Source organism: Musca autumnalis, unplaced genomic scaffold (assembly GCF_047663935.1).
Source record: "Musca autumnalis isolate F117 unplaced genomic scaffold, ASM4766393v1 scaffold_2, whole genome shotgun sequence".
Taxonomy (NCBI): Eukaryota; Metazoa; Arthropoda; class Insecta; order Diptera; family Muscidae; genus Musca; species Musca autumnalis.
Window position 1 is genome coordinate 173,927,808 of NW_027411755.1, and position 22,383 is coordinate 173,950,190.

Here is a 22,383-nt window from a genome sequence, read left to right on the forward strand (position 1 = left end):
AAACAAACCAACTTCGTTCTTATGGTATATTAAGCAAGTAAAACTTCCCAGTACATATTGACTTTTTTAGAGCTTAATTAATCCCCGCCTTATCAATTTTTATGACCACTGCAACTGTCCCCTATACTAACATAACTCGGAATATGTTTTTTTTACATTTATTATTACTCCAACTCAATTTGTTTTTCATTTTCAGTCTTTCCTCCCAAAAACATATGAATATGTCATAAACAAAATGGATATTAAAATGGATATTATATTTATGTATATGCCTAACTTTTATACGGCAAGACATAAAACTTGTATACAATTTTCCTTAAAAGGCCACACATACTCGTCCAGACACACAAATGACACAAAGTTAAGCTAGTCATTCTGTCGTATTTTTGGTAATTTTTATGTCTGCATAAATAAACCTAAAGTATTTAAAAGATGTCTTCGTTTTAAAACTTCCAAAACAGATCAGACTTTAGAAGAAAGATTCAGTTTAGAGAATTACCTTTCTACCCTCACATTACGTCCTCTGTTAACTTAAAACCAAATAAAAAATAAAAAAAAAAAGATATAAATAAAACAAAAACATGAAAGTAAACTTAAAATATGTATTTGAAGCTTTATTATCATTCTATACAAAGAACATATAATATACATATACAGACACACATATGACAACGATGCCCAGACAATTCATGTCTATTTTTAGGAGAAAGACGAAAAAAAAAACCTTTTTGGCAATAAAATAACGAACAACTTAAAAACTTCTTTCCATTTCCTTTATTTTTATGCTTACGACAAACGTTACTCGGAAATGCTGTTACTGTGTTTTGCCCAGAGAGCCTGATAAAAATTCATTCGTTCAAGCATAAAAACTTTAACACATTTTCCTCCTCCATCATCGAAAAGTCTTAAAAACATTTTTATGCAAGCCCTCTCGACGTAGAAGAAGTAAGTAAGTACGAAAGCTGAAAGATGAGGGGATGCCCGCATGAACGCATTACTAAACATACAATGTAATGCCTATATAATGGATTTGCTGTTACTGCATTTTTATATGCCATTCCCCGTCCCCCCACTTTACCACTTTGCTTTATGACTAACTGTGGCAGGACAGGACAATCATTTAAAAAAGTTTATCCTCGTTCCTTAAAAATAAAGAAAACATTATCTACCCCCACAAAATAAGAATTGGAAATGAGCCATTCGAATGAAATAAGAGAAACGAAAATATGTTTTAAAAGTAATAGAAGTTGTTTCGGGTATTTATTTGGAATATCTTAAGGAGTTAACTAAATTATTGCCACCAGTTGTGTACAAAATATGCAAAGTGTTCTAGTTAAATTTTAAAATACACGCTCTTGGTGCTCTGGAAAATATTCTTTAAAAATCCACGCTTATAGATCTGTTGGTGCTTTAGAAAATATTCTTTAAAAATCCACGCTTATATATCTGTTGGTGCTTTAGAAAATATTCTTTAAAAATCCACGCTTATATATCTGTTGGTGCTTTAGAAAATATTCTTTAAAAATCCACGCTTATAGATCTGTTGGTGCTTTAGAAAATATTCTTTAAAAATCCACGCTTATAGATCTGTTGGTGCTTTAGAAAATATTCTTTAAAAATCCACGCTTATAGATCTGTTGGTGCTTTAGAAAATATTCTTTAAAAATCCACGCTTATAGATCTGTTGGTGCTTTAGAAAATATTCTTTAAAAATCCACGCTTATCGGTCTGTTGGTGCTTTAGAAAATATTCTTTAAAAATCCACGCTTACAGATCTGTTGGTGCTTTAGAAAATATTCTTTAAAAATCCACGCTTGGTGCTTTAGAAAATATTCTTTAAAAATCCACGCTTATAGGTCTGTTGGTGCTTTAGAAAATATTCTTTAAAAATCCACGCTTATAGGTCTGTTGGTGCTTTAGAAAATATTCTTTAAAAATCCACGCTTATAGGTCTGTTGGTGCTTTAGAAAATATTCTTTAAAAATCCACGCTTATAGGTCTGTTGGTGCTTTAGAAAATATTCTTTAAAAATCCACGCTTATAGGTCTGTTGGTGCTTTAGAAAATATTCTTTAAAAATCCACGCTTATAGGTCTGTTGGTGCTTTAGAAAATATTCTTTAAAAATCCACGCTTATAGGTCTGTTGGTGCTTTAGAAAATATTCTTTAAAAATCCACGCTTATAGGTCTGTTGGTGCTTTAGAAAATATTCTTTAAAAATCCACGCTTATAGGTCTGTTGGTACTTTAGGAAATATTCTTTAAAAATCCACGCTTATAGGTCTGTTGGTGCTTTAGAAAATATTCTTTAAAAATCCACGCTTATAGGTCTGTTGGTGCTTTAGAAAATATTCTTTAAAAATCCACGCTTATAGGTCTGTTGGTGCTTTAGAAAATATTCTTTAAAAATCCACGCTTATAGGTCTGTTGGTGCTTTAGAAAATATTCTTTAAAAATCCACGCTTATAGGTCTGTTGGTGCTTTAGAAAATATTCTTTAAAAATCCACGCTTATAGGTCTGTTGGTGCTTTAGAAAATATTCTTTAAAAATCCACGCTTATTGGTCTGTTGGTGCTTTAGAAAATATTCTTTAAAAATCCACGCTTATAGGTCAGTTGGTGCTTTAGAAAATATTCTTTAAAAATCCACGCTTAGAGGTCTGTTGGTGCTTTAGAAAATATTCTTTAAAAATCCACGCTTATAGGTCTGTTGGTGCTTTAGAAAATATTCTTTAAAAATCCACGCTTATAGGTCTGTTGGTGCTTTAGAAAATATTCTTTAAAAATCCACGCTTATAGGTCTGTTGGTGCTTTAGAAAATATTCCTTAAAAAATCCACGCTTATAGGTCTGTTGGTGCTTTAGAAAATATTCTTTAAAAATCCACGCTTATAGGTCTGTTGGTGCTTTAGAAAATATTCCTTAAAAAATCCACGCTTATAGGTCTGTTGGTGCTTTAGAAAATATTCCTTAAAAAATCCACGCTTATAGGTCTGTTGGTGCTTTAGAAAATATTCCTTAAAAAATCCACGCTTATAGGTCTGTTGGTGCTTTAGAAAATATTCCTTAAAAAATCCACGCTTATAGGTCTGTTGGTGCTTTAGAAAATATTCCTTAAAAAATCCACGCTTATAGGTCTGTTGGTGCTTTAGAAAATATTCTTTATAAATCCACGCTTATAGGTCTGTTGGTGCTTTAGAAAATATTCTTTAAAAATCCACGCTTATAGGTCTGTTGGTGCTTTAGAAAATATTCTTTAAAAATCCACGCTTATAGGTCTGTTGGTGCTTTAGAAAATATTCTTTAAAAATCCACGCTTATAGGTCTGTTGGTGCTTTAGAAAATATTCTTTAAAAATCCACGCTTATAGGTCTGTTGGTGCTTTAGAAAATATTCTTTAAAAATCCACGCTTATAGGTCTGTTGGTGCTTTAGAAAATATTCTTTAAAAATCCACGCTTATAGGTCTGTTGGTGCTTTAGAAAATATTCTTTAAAAATCCACGCTTATAGGTCTGTTGGTGCTTTAGAAAAAAATCTTTAAAAATCCACGCTTATAGGTCTGTTGGTGCTTTAGAAAATATTCTTTAAAAATCCACGCTTATAGGTCTGTTGGTGCTTTAGAAAATATTCTTTAAAAATCCACGCTTATAGGTCTGTTGGTGCTTTAGAAAATATTCTTTAAAAATCCACGCTTATAGGTCTGTTGGTGCTTTAGAAAATATTCTTTAAAAATCCACGCTTATAGGTCTGTTGGTGCTTTAGAAAATATTCTTTAAAAATCCACGCTTATAGGTCTGTTGGTGCTTTAGAAAATATTCTTTAAAAATCCACGCTTATAGGTCTGTTGGTGCTTTAGAAAATATTCTTTAAAAATCCACGCTTATAGGTCTGTTGGTGCTTTAGAAAATATTCTTTAAAAATCCACGCTTATAGGTCTGTTGGTGCTTTAGAAAATATTCTTTAAAAATCCACGCTTATAGATCTGTTGGTGCTTTAGAAAATATTCTTTAAAAATCCACGCTTATAGGTCTGTTGGTGCTTTAGAAAATATTCTTTAAAAATCCACGCTTATAGGTCTGTTGGTGCTTTAGAAAATATTCTTTAAAAATCCACGCTTATAGGTCTGTTGGTGCTTTAGAAAATATTCTTTAAAAATCCACGCTTATAGGTCTGTTGGTGCTTTAGAAAATATTCTTTAAAAATCCACGCTTATAGGTCTGTTGGTGCTTTAGAAAATATTCTTTAAAAATCCACGCTTATAGGTCTGTTGGTGCTTTAGAAAATATTCTTTAAAAATCCACGCTTATAGGTCTGTTGGTGCTTTAGAAAATATTCTTTAAAAATCCACGCTTATAGGTCTGTTGGTGCTTTAGAAAATATTCTTTAAAAATCCACGCTTATAGGTCTGTTGGTGCTTTAGAAAATATTCTTTAAAAATCCACGCTTATAGGTCTGTTGGTGCTTTAGAAAATATTCTTTAAAAATCCACGCTTATAGGTCTGTTGGTGCTTTAGAAAATATTCTTTAAAAATCCACGCTTATAGGTCTGTTGGTGCTTTAGAAAATATTCTTTAAAAATCCACGCTTATAGGTCTGTTGGTGCTTTAGAAAATATTCTTTAAAAATCCACGCTTATAGGTCTGTTGGTGCTTTAGAAAATATTCTTTAAAAATCCACGCTTATAGGTCTGTTGGTGCTTTAGAAAATATTCTTTAAAAATCCACGCTTATAGGTCTGTTGGTGCTTTAGAAAATATTCTTTAAAAATCCACGCTTATAGGTCTGTTGGTGCTTTAGAAAATATTCTTTAAAAATCCACGCTTATAGGTCTGTTGGTGCTTTAGAAAATATTCTTTAAAAATCCACGCTTATAGGTCTGTTGGTGCTTTAGAAAATATTCTTTAAAAATCCACGCTTATAGGTCTGTTGGTGCTTTAGAAAATATTCTTTAAAAATCCACGCTTATAGGTCTGTTGGTGCTTTAGAAAATATTCTTTAAAAATCCACGCTTATAGGTCTGTTGGTGCTTTAGAAAATATTCTTTAAAAATCCACGCTTATAGGTCTGTTGGTGCTTTAGAAAATATTCTTTATAAATCCACGCTTATAGGTCTGTTGGTGCTTTAGAAAATATTCTTTATAAATCCACGCTTATAGGTCTGTTGGTGCTTTAGAAAATATTCTTTATAAATCCACGCTTATAGGTCTGTTGGTGCTTTAGAAAATATTCTTTAAAAATCCACGCTTATAGGTCTGTTGGTGCTTTAGAAAATATTCTTTAAAAATCCACGCTTATAGGTCTGTTGGTGCTTTAGAAAATATTCTTTAAAAATCCACGCTTATAGGTCTGTTGGTGCTTTAGAAAATATTCTTTAAAAATCCACGCTTATAGGTCTGTTGGTGCTTTAGAAAATATTCTTTAAAAATCCACGCTTATAGGTCTGTTGGTGCTTTAGAAAATATTCTTTAAAAATCCACGCTTATAGGTCTGTTGGTGCTTTAGAAAATATTCTTTAAAAATCCACGCTTATAGGTCTGTTGGTGCTTTAGAAAATATTCTTTAAAAATCCACGCTTATAGGTCTGTTGGTGCTTTAGAAAATATTCTTTAAAAATCCACGCTTATAGGTCTGTTGGTGCTTTAGAAAATGTTCTTTAAAAATCCACGCTTATAGGTCTGTTGGTGCTTTAGAAAATATTCTTTAAAAATCCACGCTTATAGGTCTGTTGGTGCTTTAGAAAATATTCTTTAAAAATCCACGCTTATAGGTCTGTTGGTGCTTTAGAAAATATTCTTTAAAAATCCACGCTTATAGGTCTGTTGGTGCTTTAGAAAATATTCTTTAAAAATCCACGCTTATAGGTCTGTTGGTGCTTTAGAAAATATTCTTTAAAAATCCACGCTTATAGGTCTGTTGGTGCTTTAGAAAATATTCTTTAAAAATCCACGCTTATAGGTCTGTTGGTGCTTTAGAAAATATTCTTTAAAAATCCACGCTTATAGGTCTGTTGGTGCTTTAGAAAATATTCTTTAAAAATCCACGCTTATAGGTCTGTTGGTGCTTTAGAAAATATTCTTTAAAAATCCACGCTTATAGGTCTGTTGGTGCTTTAGAAAATATTCTTTAAAAATCCACGCTTATAGGTCTGTTGGTGCTTTAGAAAATATTCTTTAAAAATCCACGCTTATAGGTCTGTTGGTGCTTTAGAAAATATTCTTTAAAAATCCACCCTTATAGGTCTGTTGGTGCTTTAGAAAATATTCCTTAAAAAATCCACTCTTATAGGTCTGTTGGTGCTTTAGAAAATATTCTTTAAAAAATTAAGGATAAAAATTAAATTATCTTTACCAAAGTAAACAATGTTATATTATCAGTTATCAGATAATTCTTTGTTTATTTAAAATTTTCAATATTGCCCCACACAAAGACCATTCAAGATTGTCTTCATTATTTTGATTTCAACCAAAACCAACAATATATTCTTCATAACGAAATTTAAGCATAAACCTAAAAGCATTTCTTTTTGTTTTCCAAAAACAAAATTGGCTGATAACACCAAATACTGTACAAAGGAAATTTGCATTTTTCTTCTTTTTGCCAAACAATACACAGGAAATTACTTATTTTTGATAACGAAAAAAAAATACAAAAAAAAAAAAACGGAGACAAAACAAACAATCTATGATATTATATACACCTTCTTTCAATTCGAGAGCCTTTTGGTCTCCATTTTATCTCACACAGAAACTCGTTGTCCTTTACAAGACATCTCTGTTGTTGTTTTTGCTCTTGGTTTCCTAAAACAATTTTCTGTTTTGACATTATTTTACTATTTGATAATATTTTCATTTAACTCTCTGCCTTTCCTCCATCTCCATTATGTTACTCCTTCATAAGGACTTTTGTTGTTTTGTCTTTATTTCTTTTCATAAAGTTCATATAGTATGCCAGTCATTGGCCTGATATCATAACAACCTACATATGTACATACATATAGAAATTGCGATTTTTTTCAATCTCATTTTCTTAGATTCTTGGGAAATAATTTGGTTTATTTGTGTGTGAGTGTCTGTGTGTTGTGCAAAATGTGCTTGTATATAATACTGTCACACTTAATAATATTGCCAAAAGGCGCCCGCATGACTGTCTTCAAAATGCCTGAACAACCTGAATCTCATTGTTAGTTTTGTTCGCTGTCATTGGTGGCATGACAAAGTACTGTTGCCAATTTAGCAGGGTTGCAAGGAAAAATGGTCGGATATTTAAAAAAAATTGTTAGTTGCTTTCATATATAACTACTGATGTCAATCTAATACTTTATTCTTTCGCCACTTTTATTATTATTTTTTTTAGTTGTAAATTTAGAGAAATTTTCTTAACAATCACTAATTTATTTGTTGTGTTAAAAAAAATGTTTCAAATAAAATTATAAAACCATGATGGTAACACCGTTGCAGACGTAGCCTTACTTATTGACTTCTTTCTATTTGCCATTTCCTCTAGGTTTTACCCACGGATGTTCGACTTACTGCTTATTGTTATTATTCTTCTCAGTTTAACTTTCCTCAGAGAGGTCTTATGAATGTGCAGAAAATATAAAATTCGTGAATATGTCAAACTTAAAAAAGATAACAAAGTTACAAAGTTGCCTTTTTTGTACATTTTGTGTGTACTTTAAATACATTTTAAGTTAAGTTACAGGAATTACGGAACTAACCTTTTGGGAGGCAATAAGGATATGGTACTAGGGAATTTAATGATCATTGCAGGTCATGATATCCTGCCTCAGGTTATGATCCATATGGATTCCTTGAAGGGAATACGGATGTTCCTCTCTTCCATCCAGGGACGGAGGAATCCTCAAAGTTTACTTCTGAATTTTGGAAAATCTAAGAACCCCCTTCCAAAAATATTCTCTAGAAATCCGCCATTCCAGGTTATTTTGGTTTCAAAAAATGTCCACGACTTTAAAAATCCACGACTATAGCTCAAATGGGGCTACAGAAAATGTTCATTAAAAATCAGGCGATGCTTCAAAAAATATTTTTTTAAAAATCCACGACTATAGCTCAGTTAGGACTACAGAAAATGCTCGTTAAAAATAAACTATTATAGCTCAGTTAGGGCTTGAGAAAATATTCGTTAAAAATACACGACTATAGCTCAGTTAAGGCTATGGATAATGTTCTTTAAAAATCCACGACTATTGCTAAGGTTGTACTTCAAAAAAATACTTTTTAAAAATCCACGACTATAGCTCAGTTAGGGCTACAGAAAATGTTCTTTAAAAATCCACGACTATAGCTCAGTTAGGGCTACAGAAACTGTTCTACAAAAATCCACGACTATAGCCCAGTAAGGCCTTTAAAAATCTTTAAAAATCCACAACTATAGGTCAGTTAGGGTTACTGAAACTGTTCTATAAAAATCCACTAGGGCTACAAAAACAGTTAGGGCTACAAAAACTGTTCTATAAAAATCCACGACTATAGCTCAATTAGGGCTACAGAAAATGTTCTTTAAAAATCCACGACTATAGCTCAGTTAGGGCTACAGAAACTGTTCTACAAAAATCCACGACTATAGCCCAGTTAGGCCTTTAAAAATCTTTAAAAATCCACAACTATAGGTCAGTTAGGGTTACTGAAACTGTTCTATAAAAATCCACGAGGGCTACAAAAACAGTTAGGGCTACAAAAACTGTTCTATAAAAATCCACGACTATAGCTCAATTAGGGCTACAGAAAATGTTCTTTAAAAATCCACGACTATAGCTCAGTTAGGGCTACAGAAACTGTTCTACAAAAATCCACGACTATAGCTCAGTTAGGGCTACAGAAAATGTTCTTTAAAAATCCACGACTATAGGTCAGTTAGGGCTACAGAAACTGTTCAAAATCCACGACTATAGCTCTGTTAGGGCTACCGAAAATGATCTTTCAAAATCCACGATTATAGCTCAGTTAGGGCTACAGAAACTGTTCTATAAAAATCCACGACTATAGCTCAGTTAGGGCTACAGAAAATGTTCTTTAAAAATCCACGACTATAGCTCAGTTAGGGCTACAGAAAATGTTCTTTAAGAATCCACGACTATAGCTCAATTAGGGCTACAGAAAACGTTCTTTAAAAATCCCCGACTCTAGCTCAGTTAGGGCTACAGAAAATGTTCATTAAAAATCAGGTGGTGCTTAAAAAATATTTTTTTAAAAATCCACGACTATAGCTCAGTTAGGGCTACAGAAAATATTTGTTAAAAACATAGCTTAATCACGGTTACAGAAAATGTTCTTTAAAAGTCCACGACTATAGCTCAGTTAGGGCTACCGAAAATCTTCGCTAAAAATACCTGACTATAGCTCAGTTACGGCTACAGAAAATGTTCTTTAAAAATCAACGAATATAGCTCAGGTGGTGCTTCAACAAATATTTTTTAATAGTCCTCGACTACAGCTCAGTTACGGCTACAGAAAATGTTCTTTAAAAATCCACGACTGCAGCTCAGGTGGTGCTTCAAAAAAATTTTTTTTTAATCCACGACTATAGCGCAGTTACGGCTACAGAAATTGTTCTTTTAAAATACATGTTTATAGCTCAGTTTTATAGCTCCGCTTCAAAAAATACACTTGAAAATTCAAGGTTGTAGCACAGTTAAAACTTTGGAAAATGTGCTTCAAAAATCCATGGTTATAGCTTAGTTAGTGTTTCAGAAAATATTATTTAAATATCCACAATTGTAGTCATTAAAAATCCGCTATCGACGATTATAGCTCAGGTGGGGATTAAAAACATTCTTTTAAAATTTATGATTGCAGCTCAGTCAGTAGGTCTGGTAGTGCTTCAGAAAACACGATTGAAGAATCTACCCTATGGCTCAGTTAGGGCTTCAAAAATATTTCTTTTTAAATCCACGAATATAGCTCAGGTGGTGCTTCAACAAATATTCTAAAAAAGACCATGATTGCAGCTCAGTTAGGGCTTCAAGAAATATTTTTTTTTTAATCCACGAATATAGCTCAGGTGGTGCTTCAAAAAATATTCTAAAAAATCTATGATTGCAGCTCAATTAGGGCTTCATGAAATATTCTTAATAAATCCACGATTGTAGCTGAGTTAGATCTTCAACATTTATTCTTTACAAACCAACGATTGTAGGCCAGAAAATATTCTTCAAAAACCCCGGTTATAGCTCAGGTATGTCTTCAAAAAATATTGTTTAAAAATCCATAACTAAACAGGACTGCTTGTACTTCATAAAAAATCCACGATTATAGTTTTGAAAGTTCTCTTCTGATGCATTAAGAATCCACGATTTTAGATCTGTTGGTGCTTCAGACAATTTTCTTACAAATTTTATTTATGACTATTGGGTCTTCTTGTAGTTTCTTTAAAAATTAGGAATTCAGTGCCAATTGTTTTTTTTTTCTGAAAACATTCTTTCAAGCTCTAACGATAATATCGGCTTTTCACCAAATACCGAAAATTCTACATGAGAAGGTCCTCCACAGTAGCAATTATTTTTCTCTGAGTTAAAAAAATGCATTCCATATGACAGCAACAATTTGCCATCAATATGCAAGCACTTTTGTTTTCGTCTTCAACATCCTTTGGAAGTTACGTTTTAATCATCAATTACAAATTTACAAATTTGCCGGTAAAGTAATTTCCTCTATTTTGTAGAAAATTTGGTCAAACATTTCTCGATACCATGACAAGTCATTTGTTAACTTTCCCAGTACCAACACCACCACCACAATACCACGAATGGCTATCACGAATATAACAATTGAGGATTATGTGAAAGAGATCAAAGCATTGCAATGGAAGGACGAAAAAACTCCAACCCAACCAAGTATTGAAATTCCAACAGATGCAGATAGCATTTGTAGATAGATACCTACCCCTCGAGCCCAGACCAATACTCTGCTACTACCTACGTACATTAGACATGATTCTATTTCTAAATCACTTCATTAGTTAGGAAATCCTGATCAAAGCTGCTGTCATTGAAATGAATCAACCAACCAACCAAGCAACAAATCAACCAACCATTCGTTCGATTGTGGTAGAACCCAAAGCGAAATTTAGATAGAAATTTGACAAAAACAAATGTCCAAAAATCGATGATGCTGATGACACTAACACCTTTTCACAGAAGCACTGGCACTGATCACCGACCAAGCTACCGTCAATATCCATTGACTGTGTTTGGACATCCATTACCCCTGTCATGGTCTCGACATCAGCGACATTTTGCAATGCCATAGACAGCAGGACAGCGGTGTAAAACATCGGTTCAACGTAAAAGTATTAAGGGACACGCTGTGGTGGTATGACAAATTCTACTTTGAAATTTGGAACGGAAACATATGTTTGGTCGGATACGTAATGTGAGTGTGAAGGGGGTTTGTGTGTATTTGCATGTAGCTTTGAGCCATCATACCAAAAATACAGATTTATCAGTGACTGCAAAACCATGATGTTGGCGGGATATAGCAACTAAAATAAAGCTATGACAAATCTTTGATGACCACCATGTGCCATCGTGGGAGTAGTGAGATATGGGCTAGGCCACGATTCTTCGGATATGGTCTTCGAAAGAGTAGCTGCGTTCATTGGAAAAATTTTATTAAAAATCTAAATCCAATGGAAGTTTTTTCTTAAAAATCCACGTTTACTGGAAAAAAATTATTAAAAAATCCGCGTCCATTGGAAATTTTATTAGAAATCCAAGTTTATTGGAAGTTTTCTTCTTTAAACCACACGTTTACTGGAAAAAAATTATTAAAAAATCCAGGTCCATTGCAAATTTTATTTAAAAAAATCACTTTCGTTGGAAAAATGTTATTAAAAACACTACGTTCCTTGGAGATTTTTTCTTCAAAAATACCCGTCGATTGGAAATTTTTTCTTCAAAAATCCACTTTTCTTCACAAATTCACTTACATTCTAAATTGTTTCTTCAAAAATCCACGTTCATTGGAAATTTGTTATTAAAAAATCCACCCACATTAGAAATTTTTTCTTCAAAAATCCACTAACATTCAAAATTTTTTCTTCAAAAATCCTAGTCCATTGGACATTTTTTCTTTAAAAATTTAAAAAATCCACTTTCTATGGAAAAATTGTGTGTTAAAATCCACGTTCATTGGAACAATAATTAAAAAATCCACGTTAATTGGAGAAATAATTTTAAAAGAAATCAACGTTTATTGTAGAAATAATTTTTAAAAAAACCAAATTTTATAGGAAAAATAATTAAAAAATCCACGTTTATTGGAAAAATAATTTAAAAATTCACGATCATTGGAAAAATAATTTAAAAATTCACGATCATTGGAAAAATAATTTTAAAAATATCCACGTCTTTTGGAAGAATAATTGAAAATATCCACGTTTATTGGAAAAATTATTTTGAAAAGATCAATATAATTTTAAAAATCCACGTTTATTGGAGATATAATTTTAAAAAATCCCCATTTATTGCAAAAATAATTAAAAAATTCACGTATATTGGAAAACTAATTTAAAAATTCACGGTTATTGGAAAAATAATTTAAAAATCCACATTTTATGGAAAAATAATTTTAAAAATATCCACGTCTTTTGGAAGAATAATTGAAAAAATGCACGTTTTTTAGAAAATAATTTTAAAAAATCCACGCTTATTGGAAAAATAATTTTAAAAATCCATGTTTATTGAAAAAATGATTAAAAAATCCAGGTTTAGAAAAAAATTAAAGATCCACGTTTATTAAAAAAAATATTGTCTTCGAAACAGTAGCTGCGTTCATTGGAAAAACGTTATTAAAAATCTAAGTCCATTGGAAATTTTATTAAAAATCTAAGTCCATTGGAAGTTTTTTTTCTTTAAAAAAACACATTTATTGGAAAAGTTATTTTAAAAAATCCAGATCCATTGGAAATTTTATTAAAAATCCAAGTCCAATGGTAGTTTTTTTCTTAAAAAAGCCAAGTCCAATGGTAGGTTTTTTCTTAAAAAATCTACGTTCACTGAAAAAATTTTATTAAAAAATCCACGTCCATTAGACATTTTTTTTTTTTAAATCAAAGTGCACTGGAAGTTTTTTCTTAAAGAATTAATCTTTACTGGAAAAAATGTATTAACAAATTAATATTAAATTAAAAAAGTCCATTCCAAATTTTATTTAAAAAAATTCCGTTTCATTGGAAACATTTTATTAAAAAACTCCAGGTTCATTGGAATTTTTTCTTCAAAAATCCACGTCTATTGGAAATTTTTTCTTCAAAAATCCACGTCTGTTGGAAGTTTTTTCTTCAAAAATCCGCGTGCATTGGAAAAATGTTATTAAAAATCCACGTGCATTGGAAAAATGTTATTAAAAATCCACGTACTTTCGAACTTTTTTCTTGAAAAACCCACGTCCATTGGAATGTTTTTCTTCAAAAATCCACGTTCATGGGAAAAATTTTATTAAAAAATTCACATTCATTGGAAAAAATTTATTAAAAATCCACGTACTTTCGAACTTTTTTCTTGAAAAACCCACGTCCATTGGAATGTTTTTCTTCAAAAATCCACGTTCATGGGAAAAATTTTATTAAAAAATTCACATTCATTGGAAAAAATTTATTAAAAAATCCAATTTCATTGGAAAATTTTTATTTAAAAAATCCACTTCCATGGAAATATTTTATTGAAAAATCCACGTTCATTGAAAAATTTTATTAAAAAAATCCACGTTCATTGGAAAATTTTTAATTAAAATCCACGTTTATTGGAAAAATAATTTGAAAAAAATCCTCGTTTATTGGAAAAATAATTTAAAAAAACTCATGTTTTTTTGAAAAAATAATTAAAAAATTCAGTTTTATTGAAAAATTTTACTGGAAAATTTTATTAAACAATCCAAGTCCAATGGAAATTTTATTAAAATCCAAAAATTTAATAAAAAAATCAAAGTCCATTCCAAATTTTACATTAAAAAATCCCTTTCGTTGGAAACATTTTATAAAAAACTCCACGTTCATCGGAAATTTTTGTTTTAAAAAATCCACGTCCATTGGACATTTTTTCTTCAAAAATATACGTCTATTGGAAGTTTTTCTTCAAAAATCCACGTCCATTGGAAGTTTTTTCTCCAAAAATCCACGTTCACGGGAAAAATTTTATTAAAAAATCCACGTTCAGGAGGGTTGGCGTTTTTTTGTTTGGGATGACGACTTCTATTTTGTTTTTCAAAATAGTCAGGCTTAATCCCATAGTCGTTGTTTTAATATTTTATTAAAACAACTTTAATTTATTATTTTCCCACTAATAAACTAAAGTTGTTTTAATAAAATATTAAAACAACGACTATGGGATTAAGCCTGACTATTTTGAAAAACAAAAAAAAAAAAAATCCACGTTCTATAAAAAAATTTTATTAAAGAATTCGCATTCATTGGAAAAATTTTATTAAAAATACACGATTATTGGAAAAATCATTAACAAATTTTATTTAAAAAATCCACTTTCATTGGAAAGGTTTTATTAAAAAATCCACGTTCATTAGAACATTTTTTTAAGGAATTCACATTCATTGGAAAAATGTTATTAAAAATACACGATTATTGGAAAAATAATTTGAAAAAAGTCCTCGTTCATTAGAAAAAAAATTAAAAAATCCACGTTTACTGGAAAAATTATTTTATTCTCCAAAGTAATTATAAAAAAAATTCTTAAAAAAATCAAATTCTTTAAAAATTCGTGAATTATAAAAATATTCTTTAAAAAAAAACTACGTTTATTAGAAAAAATATTATTGTAAAAACCCACATTTATTAAAAAAAAAATATTGTTTGACATTCCACGTTTATTAAGAAAATATTGTTTAAAAATTCCATATTGATTCTCCACATATTATTTTAAAAATCCACATTTTCCAAAAAAAATATTGTTTAAAAAGTCCACGTTTATTAAAAAAAAATATTGTTTAAAAAGTCCACGTTTATTAAAAAAAAATATTGTTTAAAAAGTCCACGTTTATTAAAAAAAATATTGTTTAAAAAGTCCACGTTTATTAAAAAAAATATTGTTTAAAAAGTCCACGATTATTAAAAAAAATATTGTTTAAAAAGTCCACGTTTATTAAAAAAAATATTGTTTAAAAAGTCCACGTTTATTAAAAAAAATATTGTTTAAAAAGTCCACGTTCACTAAAAAAATATTGTATAAAAAATCCACGTTAATTTCGAAAATATTCCTTTAAAAATGCACTTTTTATTAAAAATTTTAGAAACTGCCTTTTATTATAAAATATTCTTTAATAATTCCGGGCTTATTATAAAATATTCCTTAAAAATCCACGTTAATTATAAAAATATTCTCTAAAAGTCTACCTTAGTTATAAAAATATTTTTTTAAAAAATCCACGTTAGATACAAAAATATTTTTTTTAAAAAAATGCACGTTAAATAAAAAAATATTTTTTTAAAAAATCCACGTTATTTTAGAAAATATTTTTTTAATTATAATTATAAAAATATTGTTTAAAAATCCACTTTTACTTTTTTTAGAAAATATCTTTTAAAATAATCCACGTTTGTAATTAAATATTTTGGCTTCTTTTTAACATATTTGTTTTCTGAACGACCCATATAGTCTGAAACCGAATTCATACAAATAGCTCACATATATCATCTGTCTGTAGCTGCCCATCAGAAGGGGTTTTTGGCATGATGGTCGGTTGTCGGTCTGATGGTATGTGGCTTTGAGATGCCTGATGAAATGTCAATGTTTTGTGATATTTCAAATGAAATGAAAAACTACATCCACACAAACATGTCGATCTATGCCGATTGCAGAAGCAACAAAAACTTCCCATAGGTTTAGCATTTTTTCTGATATGACCATTCCACTGAAATTATTCAGAACAAATCAGTGACGTTTGCTAAAAACGTCCACGAGTACATGTGTTGGTGTTTGTGTTTGCATGTCCCCTAACATACAAATCAATACATCCGTATCCGGTTTTAAAATATTTACATATAGAGGTATTTGTGTGAGTGTATGCGTGCGTGTGAACGCCAATCTGAATCAATTCATTTGAATATGTGTGTGGTCCAAATGTAAATTAAGTTCAAAGCAAAAACATGTTTTCTGTTGGCGCCAAACAGTATGCCTGACTTTTTGGAATGTCTGACAGCCACCATACCACAGAAACAAAAACACCTCATCAGCAAATGTCAAAGTCACCCCCACAGCTACTAAAGGATTTCATTTTATCATTTCGTTCATGGTCTCATGTGAGGTTCCTATAGAAATTCGAAGAAAAAAAATTTTGGACAAATAAAACAACTTCTTGCACACTTAATTTGCGAATTCTTCTGGGGATATTTTGATATAATGTAGAGAGGAAAAGAACACAGGGTTTTTTTTAAGAAGCCCAGGTGTATTTCTTCCCGACAATCACAAGTGGCTTTACTGTACTTTTAGATTTCATTAAAATTTTACTTTCAAATTTGGCAAATATAACAATTTTTAACACACATAAATTAAATAATTTTTAATTAAATGTGCAATAATGAAGTACTCGAGAAAAGGAGCTAACCAAACATCCTTTTCAATGTCTGCCAACTTTCTGACAATTTAATTAAAATATAACAATTTACATTAGATGAAAATCTACAAAAGTTTATGACATGTTACAAATATCCAATAAACATTAAATAATAAAAAACGAAATTTTATCACAAAATACTAAACATTTAATCTTAGAAATTACACACACACCCTAACACATTCACACTCACAACCAAAAACACCATACGGAAAGTTCATAACGAATTGCAAAGGATAGGAGAAGAAATGAATAAATAAGACGTTGCAAAGAAACTTAATTAAAAACTTTTGCCGCAAATGTGCGTATGAGTGCGTTGGTGTGTCAACAACACAGCTATCAAAAATCCTTTTTGTTTAATTGAAATAATCCTTTTGACAAAAAAAAATATTATCTTCCACACTACATCTACATTTTTAAGCAGTTTGAAAAACTTGTAAAACCTCCTACCACCACAAATGTACGTACGTGCACACACACACAACAGAGCCCATACGTTTAATTTCACACACTACATACATACATACAATGACACTAAAACGGAATTTATGTTAAATGTTCTACGACGAGTAGTTTATGTGCAGAGGAGAATAAAGCCAAAGGAAAATGTGAAAAACACATGTGAAATTAGTAAAACCACAACCGACAATGGGAATTACAATCTTACGGCTGCTGTAAATGCTGCTGCCGCTGCTACTGCTACAGCAGCACCATCATAAAACACTTTTAATGTCAACCCACACCAATAACACCACCAACACATAAACTTATCTTTACATTCGCGACATCTTCATCATAGTGTTTAGGTTTCTCCTTCCAGCACTTCGATCTCTTCTTCTAGAAACAAAAACATTGGAAAAAGTTTTTTTGCACCATAAAATACATAGTGTTGTTATCTGTTCGATAGTTTTTAATACGGTTTCCTATAGAACGACAGCGGCAAATACTGCAGAACCGTTAAACTTTTCTTGGCATTCATTAACGTTATAATACGGAACAAGATTCGATATGTATGGGAAAATGGATGGCTTAACACGGGGGAGTCATGGCGTTGGCATTCAAAGTTTCAGAGTGTGTGGTTTTTATTTTATTTTACTTTATTTTCATTTGTTTTTCTATTGAGTATTGGATTACTATTGCTGCACATTGATAGATAGCATGGCATTGAAACCACTATACAAATTTATTTGGTATTGTTTTGTGACGGATTCTCATGATATCAGAGTTAATAATAGTTGCTTAGAGTGCAAGGGGAAAAACTTAGGAGAAGAAATATAAAGAGAAAATAATCGAGCTTATTTCAATAAATTGCAGAATCTATTCAAGGGTCTTCGGAGGAGGATGTGTAGAAAAACTGAAAGACCTTCAAACCGAAAAGGTAAATTTTAAAGTGTATTTAAGAAACAATCCAACCAAAGAATTTTTGAATTTTTTTAAAGAATATTTTCCAAATTAATGTGTTTTTTTAAAAAGAATATTTTTATAATTAACGTGGATTTTTTAACAACTATTTTTGTAATTAGCGTGGAGTTTTTAAAGAATATTTTATAATAAACGTGATTTTTTTAAGAATATTTTTATAATAAACGTGGACTTTTAAAGAAAATTTTTAAAATTAACGTGGATTTTTTAAAGAAAATTTTTCCAGTTAAGGTGGATTTTTAAAAATAATATGTTTATAATTAACATGGAATTTTTAGGTGATATTGTTATAATTAAAGTGGATTTTTTTAAGAATATTTTTCCAATTAATGTGGATTTTTTATTGAATATTTTCATAACTAACGTGAATTTTTTAAAGAATATTTTTATAAATATCGTGGATTTTTTAAAGAATATTTTTATAATTATCGTGGATTTTTAAAGAATATTTTTCAAGGACATTGGTGTATTTTAAAAGAATACTTTTATCAAGCAAAAGCGTGGAGTTTTAAAGAATATTTTTACAAGGACATTCGTGGATTTTTAAAGAACATTTTTTTTAGGACAATGGTGGATTTTTTAAGAGTATTTTAAGGAAAATCGTGGATATTTCAGGAATGTTTTTTTCAAGAAAAATCGTGGATTTTTAAAGAATATTTTTTAAGGACATTCGTGAATTTTTAAAGAATATTTTTTCAAAGACATTCTTGCATTGTCAAAGAATATTTTTTCAAGGACATTCGTGCATTTTTAAAGAATATTTCTTCAAATACATTCGAGAATTTTTAAAAATATTTTTCAAGGACAATCGTGGATTTTTTAAGAATATTTTTTCAAAGGACAATCGTGGATTTTTAAAGAATATTTTATCACGGACAACAATCGTTGATTTTTAAAGAATATTTTCAAGGACAATCGTGGATTTTTAAAGAATATTTTTTCAAGGACAATCGTTGATTTTAAGGAATATTTTTTCAAGGACAATCGTGGATTTTTAAAGAATATTTTTTCAAGGACAATCGTGGACTTTTAAAGAATATTTTTTCAAGGACAATCGTGGGTTTTTAAGAATATTTTTTCAAGGAAAACATTCGTGGATTTTTATAGAATATTTTATCAAGGACAATCGTGGGTTTTTAAAGAATATTTTATTAAGGAAAACAATCGTGGATTTTTAAAGAATATTTTATCAAGGAAAACAATCGTGGATTTTTAAAGAGTATTTTTTCAGGGACAATCGTGGATTTTTACGAATATTTTTATGGATAAACGTGGGCATTTCAAAAGTATTTTTTCAAGGACAATCGTGGATTATTACGAATATTTTTATGGATAAACGTGGGCATTTTAAGAACATTTTCGTGTATTTTAAAAGAATATTTTATCAAGGAAAACAATCGTGGATTTTTAAAGAATATTTTGTTAAGGACAATCGTGGATCTTTACGAATATTTTTATGGATATACGTGGGCATTTCAAGAATATTTTCGTGGATTTTTAAAGAATATTTTTTCAAGGACAATCGTGGATTTTTACGAATATTTTTATGGATATACGTGGGCATTTCAAGAATATTTTCGTGGGTATTTTTTTTAAAAGAATATTTTTTCAAGCACAATCGTGGATTTTTAAAGAATATTTTTCCAAGGACATTCGTGGAGTTTTAAAGAATATTTTTCCAAGGACAATCATGGGTTTTTAAATAATATTTTTCCAAGTCCAATTGTGGATTTTAAAAGCATATTTTTCAAGGATACTCGTGGATATTTAAAGAATATTTTTTCAAGGGCAATCGTGGATTTTTAAAGATTATTTTTAAGGACAAACGTGGATATTTCAAGAAAGTTTTTTTTTTCAAGAAAACTCATGGATTTTTAAATAATATTTTTTCAAAATTAAACTTGGATTTTTAAAGAATATTTTTTCAAGAGCAATCGTGGAATTAAAAAAATATTTTTTAAGGACAACCGTGGGTTAAAAACCTTTCAAGGACAAACGTGGAATTAAAAAATTGTGAAATAAAAAAGTATTATTCAAGGACAATCGTGAATTCAAAAAAAAATATTTTTCAAAGACGATCGTGGATTAAACAAAATGAAAAATAATCTTTTAAAGATAACGTGGATAAAAAAAAATAATTTTTCAAGGACAACAGTGGATTAATAAAATAATTTTGAGAAATAAGTTTTCAAGGACAATCGTGGAATTAAAAAAAAAATAAATTTGAAAAATAATTTTCCAAGAACAAGCTAAAATTAAAAAAAATATATATTTTTTTCAAGTAAAAGCGTCGATTTAAAAAAATAATTTCGAAAAAAGGACAAGCGTGGATTTAAAAAAGAGATATATAATTTTTCAATGACAATCGTGGATTTAAAAAAAAAAAATAATTTTTGAGGGACAATAGTGGATTAATACAAATAATTTTAAAAATTATTTTTCAAGGACAATCCTGGATTAATCAAAATAATTTTGAAAATATTTTTTCAAAGATAAACATGGATTTAAAAGAAAATAATTGTGAAAAATAATTTTTCAATGACAATCGTGAATTTAGAGAAATAATTTTTCAGTGACAACCATGGGTTTAAAAAAAATATTGTCAAAAATAATTTTTCAATGACAATCGTGGATTTGAAAACAAATAAACATAATTTAAATAATAATTTTTTAAAGAATTTTTGTTTATTCTCCCTGTCATATGGTGCTTACTAGCTGATGCATACACCTTGTACATTTTCGGACTTCATTCTGGCTCCTGCACATCTCGATTTTTTCACATTCGCGCTTTTCCACTTCTCGCTATTTTCTGTAATAAGATGAAGTTGTCGTACGTCCAAAACGCATCGAATCTTTCAGTATAGAAGTATATTTCAGTATAGAAGCTATTAAATTTGTGCATCAAAATCGCCTATGAAATTTTTCATGTTTTTTTGAAGTCGTTCGTTAAAATATGTTTTGTTTGCTCGACCTTGTCTTCGGTCGGAAATGGGGGCAGCTGCGATTGATGTTTAATAATTTCGCTATTAGCCGAATTGTCGTTAGTCTTTCATCCACCGGCATGAATTTAGGAATGAGCTGCTTTAGCCTCAGGCTACTACAAACCCACAGCCAAATTTGCGTCTGTTCTCAAAACAGCTGTTAGTGAGAGGCACCGCGGTGCAGTCCGCCTTGCACTCAGAAGGTCCCTGACAAGAACATCAAACATTTTCGTCGGTGGCAAGTACCCTCACCGTAATGTTGGCTTATATTTCCTGAATATTTGCCATGAAAAACTTCTCTACAAGTGATGTCGTAAGTAAGACACGCGGTTCGGACTCGCCGATCAAAAGTAGGTCCCATATCATTGAGCCAATATGAATCGGCGGGTAACTCATTGATATGAGAAGTCACTCTTGTCTCTTCGTAGAAGTCACTCTTGTCTCTTGTCATAGCATCTATGATATAAAACGCCACCTTTAGATATTCATATTGGTATTTTTGTGTGTATTTTTACTTTGTATATAGTATGGCAGTGATATCGGTTTTCGCCAGTGTGAGAACTACACCATCTGAATGTACCATGTGCGTACCATGTGTGGGTATTTAAACAACACCTAAACCTTCCCCTTTCTCATCCGGACTTTGAACTGCTAATTACTGAGTTGATAAGTTATCTTTTAATTCTGGTATATGTGGCTTTATATATATTATCCTCTAGACACAAGGAACTTTTTTAGTATTTTTTGGTAGTACGTTAACTAAACACGGCGAAGAGTCCGAAAATTCAAGAATCAGATTTATAGACAATGATCCTTAAGACGTTTCCGGGACCGGCAATACTAGAATGTTATTTAGTTCCAATGATTTTTTATCCAAAATTAAATTTTTATCCTTAATACGAAAGTCACAATGAATTGGTTGCTTATTTAGTTAGATTTAAAGCAAACCAAGTAGATTTTGACGAATGAATAAACCCTTTAAAATTTCTTGTTTGTTTAATAATTTCAAGAAATTGTTTAGCCCTAATATATCTACCTACGTTTCTTGTGTATGGAGTAAGCTTTGTACTCTATACCTTTCCTTCGTCGATTGTGTTATAAGCCAAATTCAATAATGTTATTTTTTGTGGAGGAAATATTATTGGTATGTGTGTTTTTTTTTTATACTTTATACTTTTATAAAGACTTTTCTCCACAGCAACTACTTACAATACGAACAACACTCACATACAGTCTACACCTACACACCACACAACACAAGCAAAAATTGTTGTTATTGAAATTTATCAGAAAACTTTTGTTAAGGGCTTTATTGTTCTACCTTCGTTTTGTTTTTTTTATAGTTACGTTATGCACCACAGGAAATGGCAAAGGTTTCTGAAAACGCAAATATACATACTT

The 22,383-nt window shown here is 30.2% G+C and overlaps 1 protein-coding gene across 6 annotated transcripts in view; it reads left to right on the forward strand.

Moving 5' to 3' along the window:
* Positions 1–22,383, forward strand: part of tutl (immunoglobulin superfamily member turtle) — a 474,553-nt gene that overhangs the window by 121,634 nt on the left and 330,536 nt on the right. The gene's annotated exons all lie outside the window — the stretch shown is intronic.